This window comes from Mesoplodon bidens, assembly GCF_964165515.1.
Source record: "Mesoplodon bidens genome assembly, chromosome: 17".
NCBI lineage: Eukaryota > Metazoa > Chordata > Mammalia > Artiodactyla > Ziphiidae > Mesoplodon > Mesoplodon bidens.
The window spans coordinates 66,801,954-66,809,495 of NC_138174.1; the positions used below are offsets into that span (position 1 = coordinate 66,801,954).

The 7,542-nt window shown below is 52.0% G+C and overlaps 1 pseudogene across 1 annotated transcript; it reads right to left on the reverse strand.

Moving 5' to 3' along the window:
* On the reverse strand, positions 1-1,245 carry LOC308604911 (G-protein coupled receptor 183-like; annotated as a pseudogene). Its single transcript has one exon. The product of its transcript is annotated as a G-protein coupled receptor 183-like (transcript).
* Positions 1,246-7,542: the final 6,297 nt, after the last annotated feature.

Genomic DNA, 7,542 nt, shown 5'->3' on the forward strand with positions numbered 1-7,542 from the left:
TAATTTTGCATCTATTGTTTTGTATTCTTTTTCTTAAAAGAACCCACACCCGCCCAAATTGTATAAGCTTTGGGCCCGCAACCCTGGACCCCCTACCCCCAGATGCAGTCTTAAAGCCCATGACCTATTAGACCTCATTCTCCTCTAAGGGCAAGGAGCCTCCAGTCTGGTGGATATTTTGTGCTTCCGAGGAACTTTTTCCCGGAGGGGAGGAGGAGGAGGATGCTGACGCTTTGAGCTTCCAAATGCTGCGGAGCCATTTCCTGTAACGCGTAGATGCGAAGAAGTGAATGACGGGGTCGAGGCTGCAGTTCAAGTTCATGAGGCACACCGTGAGCTGAAGGTACAGTTTGAAAGCCCTCTGCTCGGGGCAGGTTGGCTGGTGGAGCACCTTTCTCACCATGAACTGGATGACACTGAAGTGGTAGGGGATGAAGCACACAAGCACGGCCACCAGCGCCACCAGGGTGAGCGGGCAGGCCTCGCGGTGGTGCCCCTTCCTGCTTGTCAGAGGGTTGTCCCAGGCCGTCCTGCACAGCTTCATGGTGACCTTCACGTAGCAGAAGAGAACGATGCCCACCGGCCCACAGAAGCTCAGAGTGGAGATCACTAGGGCTATGCCGGGCAGCGTGAGCACCGGCTGGACGCTGTCGTGCCCCATGCAGGTCAGCCTGCCGGCCACGAGCTTGCGCATGGAGAGCAGGAGCAGGCACGCCGTCTGCACAAACTCCAGGACCCACACAGCCACACAGATGAGCCTGGCCCGCCCAGGTCCACGGAGCCGGGAACGCTGGTGGGCGCAGACCACAGCCACGTAACGGTCCACGCTCACGCACGCCATCAGGTAGATCCCTGAATAGGTGTTCATGTAGAATATGAAGGCCGTCAGCCTGCAGAACCCTTCACCGAAAGGCCAGCTGAAGTCCAGCACATAGTAGGCGATTGTTGCGGGCAGAGCCAGGGTGAACAGGAGGTCGGACACTGCCAGGTGGACCAGGTAGACATTTGTTGAGTTGATCTTCTTGCCCTTTTGGTAAGCAAGGCAAAGGGCAAGGATGTTTCCCAGGCTGCCGAAGACCAAGAGGGCCGTGTAGAACAAAGCATCAGGCTGGCCACCCGGGGTGGGTGGTGAGGAAGGCAGGAGTTGGCGTGGTGGACGAGGCCGTTTGGGTCAGCCGTGCAGGAAGCCATGTCATAGAGGTCCTTGGGGAGACAAAATATTTAAATGTAATATTGTATCCATGGGGTTACGCCTCTTTCGAGTAATACTTAATAATTTGCTGAAGCCACATGCCCGTGAAAAGCATATATCTTTATTTTTTAACTTTATTGGATTATAGTTGATTTACAATGTTGTGTTAGTTTCAGGTGTGCAGCAAGATGATTCAGTTACATATACATATACATATATTCATTCTTTTTTAGATTCTTTTCTCATATAGGTTATCACAGATTGAGTTCCCTGTGCTTTACAGTAGGTCCTGTTGGTTATCGTATATATAGTAGTGTGTATATGTTCATCCCAAGCTCCTGATTTATCCCCTCCCCCAATGTTTCCCCTTTGGTATCCATCAGTTTGTTTTCAATATCTATAAGTCTGTTTCTGTTTTGTAAATGGACAAAGAAGATGTGGTACATAGAAGCCTACCTCTTTTTAAGTAAATTTATGTGGAAGTGTGACATACTGTTCCACTCACTGTTGCTATGTAACAAATTACCCCCAGAATTTAGCAACTTAAAACACTTTATTATTTTCACAGTCAGGTTTTGAACAGGACACTGTGGGATTGGCTTTTCTCTGCTCCCCACTGTTGGGAGCCCCAGCTGGGAAGAATCAGCAGCTGAGGGTTCCTCAGTGGCGGGGCTGGGACCATCTGGAGGTGATGCTACTCAAATGACGCTGACTTTTGGCTGGAGCCTCAACTGGACTGTCAGCTACAGCACCTGCACGCGGGCTCCTCGTGAGGCGGGGGCTTCCTCACAACATGGTGGCCTGCAAGTACCTCAGTGTCTTACACAGTAGGTTGAGGCTCCAAAAGAAAGTGTCCCGGAAACTAGGTAGAATCTCCATCTGTTAACCATGTCTTTTATTTTCTATATTCTGGTGCTCTGACATCCTGGGGCCTGGCTGACCCTGGAGGGGCTGTCCTTCCCTGGGTTAACCAGTCCCTTGAGTGCACTTTTCAAACGCAAACCAACCACTCCCACCACCTGCCCTAATCAACCCAAGGCCAGGTACCAGGGGCAGCCCCTCTGTCCCAGAGCCCCCTGAGATGATTCAAACAATCCTAAGCCTGCTGACCCTGCCTTGCCTGCTCCCTTCCACCAAAACCACAGTAAAGGCTCTTGCCCACATTTCTGCTCCTCTGGCTGTCTCCTGACCAACCCCAGCTCTCCCCCTGTGGCTCCCCGTCATGTGGCATGGCCCCTCTTCTTGGGGTCTGTAAGTAACAGGCTCTCTTTTTCAACAGCAATCATCCCCTGATCGGTTGGCCTTACTGACTCTCAGATTTTCTATGAACACACTGTACTCAGAAACACTGCAGCACCTTTTCTAAGCTGGCCTGGGAAGTGTGTATCATCACGTCCGCCTTCTGCTGTTACAAGTGAGTCACAAGCCCACCCAGAATCAAGAAGAGGAGACATAGCTCCCACCTCTCAATAGGAGGAAGGTCAAAGAATTTGCAGCCACTTACAAATCACGACACGTGGAAAAGTGTGCACAAATCATAAAAGTAGACCTTGACGATTTTCATAAAGTGAACACGTCTGTGTGATGAGCCCCCAGATTAGGAGACACCTCACCGGCACCCCCAGAAGCTCTCCTTTGCCCCCACAGCCTCTACCTCTACTCAAGGGTAATCAATATCCTAACTTCTAAAATCACAACTCAGTATGCCTGCTTCTGAACTTTAATGAAATCATACACCATGGGTGTGTGTATTCTCACACACAGAGCTTTGGGTCAGCATTAGTTTGTGAGATTCACCCACACTGTGGTGTGGTTGTGGTTTGTTCCTTCTCATTACTGTATGATAGTCCATTGTACGTATGCGTCACCACCTATTTACATCCATCCTACTGTTGGTGAACATTTCTGTTATATCAAGTTCAGCTATGCATGTTCTTTCACATGTCTTTGGTGACACATAAATATCTATTTTGCTGAGTACTGTACATAGCTAGGAGTGGGGCTGGTGAATCACAGGTTCTGCACGTTTCGTTTTAGTAGTTCCTGGCCATCACGTTGCCAAAGCAGCCGCTCTGCATACTCCCAACAGTGTATGGGGTTCCCATGGCACCTCATCCTCACCAGCCCTGGGCATGGTCAGTCTTTTTCAGGTGAACCAGTCTGGTAGGTGTGCAGGGGTATCTTCTTGTGGTTTAAATTGGCATTTGCCTAATGACTACTGACAGTGAGCGCCTTTTCACAGGTTTATTGGCCATTTATATATCTTCTTTTTTTTAATGTGTTAGACATTATTACTATTATGATTACTGTTCTATTACTACTATCACTACTGCTATCATTATCTTTTTTATTATTTTTATTGGAGTAGAGTTGCTTTACAATGTTGTGTTAGTTTCTGCTGTACAGCAAAGTGAATCAATTACACATATACATATGTCCCCTCTTTTTTGGATTTCCTTCCCATTTAGGTCACCACAGAGTGTTGAGTAGAGTTCCCTGTGCTATACAGTAGGTTCTCATTAGTTATCTATTTTGAACATAGTAGTGTATATACGTCAATCCCAATCTCCCAACGCATCCCACCCCCACTTCCCCCCTTGGTATCCATAAGTTTGTTATCTACATCTGTGTTTCTATTTCTGTTTTGCAGATAAGTTCATCCATACCATTTTTCTAGATTCCAGATGTGGAGAAAAGGGAGCCCTCCTACACTGTTGATGGGAATGTAAATTGGTGCAGCCGCTATGGAGAACGGACGGTATGGAGCTTCCTCAAAAAACTAAAAATAGAGCTTCCATATGACCCGGCAACCCCACCACTGGGTATATACCTGGAGAAAACCAATGCTCTCTGTGCAGCAGGTGGAGCCTGAGTGACTGTCCCTGTGATGCACACGTGATCACTGTGATTGCAGAGGGTGTGCAGTTTACCCGAGGGCCACAATAGCTCACGGGACCAGAGATCCAGGTGGAGGTGCTGAATTTCTGCAGTCACATGCTGGCTTGAAGGGCACCAGCTCCATGAGCCCCAAAACCTCACTTGAGTCAGGACACAGCTGTTCCCTCCTTTACCAGTTTGGGGCTAGCTAGTAGGGGTCCTGCAGTAGATTATGCCTCATTGCAACCTATGCATAGAGAGCTCTGTCTAGTCTCTACAGGTGGAGAAGGGGCCTCCATTCAAACGGAAAGTAAGAAAAGTCCATCTGAACAGTAGAGAGAGGAACACTGAAAGTCCTTTGAACCTCAGGATGATGGATGGATGGATGGATAGATGGAAATGATATAGTGAGGATGATTAGATAGATGGTTAGATGGGGGGGTAGGTAAATAGATGGTAGATAGATAATAGATTAGATAGATATAGAGATGGTGACTAGATAGACAGATAGAGATAGATGAATAGATAGCTAGATAGAGATAGGTAGTTACGCTCTCCCAGGGGTCCTGCCAGCTCCGAATCCAGAGGGAAGGCTCTTCTTATTCATCCCTTCACTGAACAATCCGGTCCTCAGGTCGCACTGAGGTGGGAGCTGCAGGGATGGGCTCTGTGCCCCCAGCCGGGTGAGGAGGGTGTCTCAAGGGGCCAGTTTAGCTCAGAAGGGTCTCAACCACAGGTCGACTCAGCCGCTGAAATCACTGGCAGTCACAGAGCAGCAGTTTGACGCCTGTTGGAACTTTCTGTGTCCCTTTTCCTGTCTGTCCAGGACTCACTGGGCACAGGGGTGGGACTGGCTCCTAAGGAAACCCCACCCTGAGCAAGCGTCCCCCACTTCCTGACTTTCCTGGGCCTCTTCCCCAGGGCAAACCACACGCCGGCCCGCAACCCAGGGCGCCGGGTACACCGCACAGCCCCGAGGCCCCACCAAGCGCCACTTCCTCCCCGAAACCTCCGGTCTCTGCAGCAGCCCCCACACCTGGTGCTCGAGCATCTAAGGGCAACTCACAGGTACCCGCTCCCCATGACTCACCCCTCAGCGCCCTAGCAACCTCCGTAACCCCGTGCCCCTCGGGCCTCTCCGAATCTTCTTCCTGTTTGGGTATTTGGCACAAAACAAGCTGTCTGGATGGTGGGTGATGCTGGGAGCCCCGTGGTCCCCCTTCCCAGGGCACCCACGGAGAAGTCACATCCACATCCCGAAGAGGGGCAGGCGGGTGCTGCACAGCTGTGAGTCCGGGGAGATCAGACCCAGATGAGGAGCCGTCGAGAGAGGGGCCCTAACGCCCCGGACCTGCCGCTCTGGCCTTCCTGCTGCTCCAGCCCAGCCCCCTGCTTGTCGCTGCGGGTGCAGACCTCCGCGTGAGCGTCCCTTCCCCAGCGGGAGCACTGACTGCCCAGTGCCTGACCGCTCGGTGGGTCTGTGCACTGTGGGCTCTGGCCCACACCTGCTGAAGGTGTGCTCCTTGGCCCCTTTCTGCCCCGCCCCCCGGGTTCTCCCCCCACGAGCGCAAAGTATCCCATTTCTCCAACTCCATCCCCTCTGCTCTTAGGAAATGACCCACTGTTGGCTTGTAGGGGAGCAGAATCTGCCACCCCAAAATACACCTGTTTGGCCTAAGGATTCTTTTAAGCTGGTTATTTTTAAGAAAGCACAGGCACAGAAGAAGCTCTGAAAACCAAGTAGAAGTTACCCTTTGTAAAAGACACTTATATTTGTAAGAGTGTCTCCCTTGTCGTACCAAGAAGAGGGGTAATGACTCAATCTGTAGAAACTCTAGTCAATGCAGAAGGCAAGGACTTACATCTGCAGAGCTACCTTACCCTTGTTTACTGTGCTTGTCCTGCTCGCCCCTCATCTCTAGCTCCCCCACTCCTAACATCTTCTGCTGTCTTCAGCTGAGGAAAGCATTTGAGGCGATGGTTTCGCCCGTTTTGGCGAGTTACTCAGTTTTCCTGGGTCTCTCCCACGTATACACGTTATTCAGCTTTTGTTTGTTTTTCTCCTGTTAATCTGTCTCTTGTCAATTTCGTGATTAGGCCAGCCAAAGCGGCCAGAAGGGAAGAAGGGACATGTCCCCTCCCCTACAGTCTTTTACGTCTTAATACGAAGCTACTGACGCATTTCCCACTCACAGGAGTATGTGCCTTTTGAGACTCACCCAGCTGTGACTGTGGAGGGCCAGGTGTGCCCCTGTTAGGGGTTATCAATTAGTGCAGCCATGTAGGGAAGAATGATCCAGAGAGCTTCCAGAAGGTTCTAAGGGTCTGCACCCCAGGGTGTGATCCAGGGAGAGCAGCCCAGTTCCGTCAGCTGGTTTTGCTCCGTGACATGAGACGGACACTGACCTTTGGTCCTTCTGCCCGGTCAGGCACGGCAGGGGTCCTGCTGGTGGCTGGGGTCCATAGGGGTGCTCTCCCTGTTCCCAGCAGAAGCAGAAAGAGAGGGTGTGTGAAGATTAGAACAATCTGAGCCCTTCTCTCTGAGCCCCAGCGAGGCACGTCCTTCCCGCGGTGCCTGAAAAGACTCACCTCTAGTCGACTTACCTCGCTCACCAAGGGTGGCGCCAGGGAGCCCGGCGGAGTCTCGTGCAGTGGCCAGCTGCCTTCCCAGGGGGCCCTGGAGCATCGAAGGCGCCCCGAGCACTCTCCCCTCTGCAGGAATTGAATCAGTGCACCGCACTAGACTCCACACTCTTCTTCCCTCCCCCACCCCTGCTGAAAAAGAAAAAAAGAAAGGGAAAACAAAAAAAACACCCAGGGTATCAGCCAAGGTGATCTTCCTGCCACAGGACAAGCTCGCTCAGACACATGGCCTCCCACGCAGGCCTGTCTCCCACGCCTCCTGAGAAGGAGGGAGTGGGGGGATGTTGCTCTAGGAACCGGTTTCCCTTCTGTTCCATTTCTATGCCCCCCACAGGCAGGGATTTAGGCGATAGATGTTACTCCCAAGCCACCAGAGTCAGGAACTTCAAAAGCAGCCAGCGTTCTCTCCCCCCTCTCCCCTCCCGCCATGAGGGGGTGATGAGCGACGTAAAGCGAGAAGTGCCGACTGGGGACCCTGCCAAGCTCAGGCTGCGGGTAAGGAAGCGAAGGGAGGCTCGGCCTGGCTCGGGATTCCCTGGGTTTGTGATCCAGGCGAGGTGCTCTAACGGAGCCCGAAAGCCCACGTGCAGCTCTGATGGGCCGCACTCCCAAGGGCTGCACTTGGCGGTGGCTGGACGGCAGATGAAACCAGGGTGTCCCCCAGCCACCCCTTCTCCCCGTGCCCCCCTCGTTTCCCTACCACACAGCTGGCGAATCACTGAGGCATCAGACCCACCCCCAGATCAAGTTGCCCCCCCAGGCATGTGAGCGTGAGCTTCTTTCTGAGCGTTCTCTGCACGCGGAAGGAAGGTGCTTCAGTCAGCAGCCGG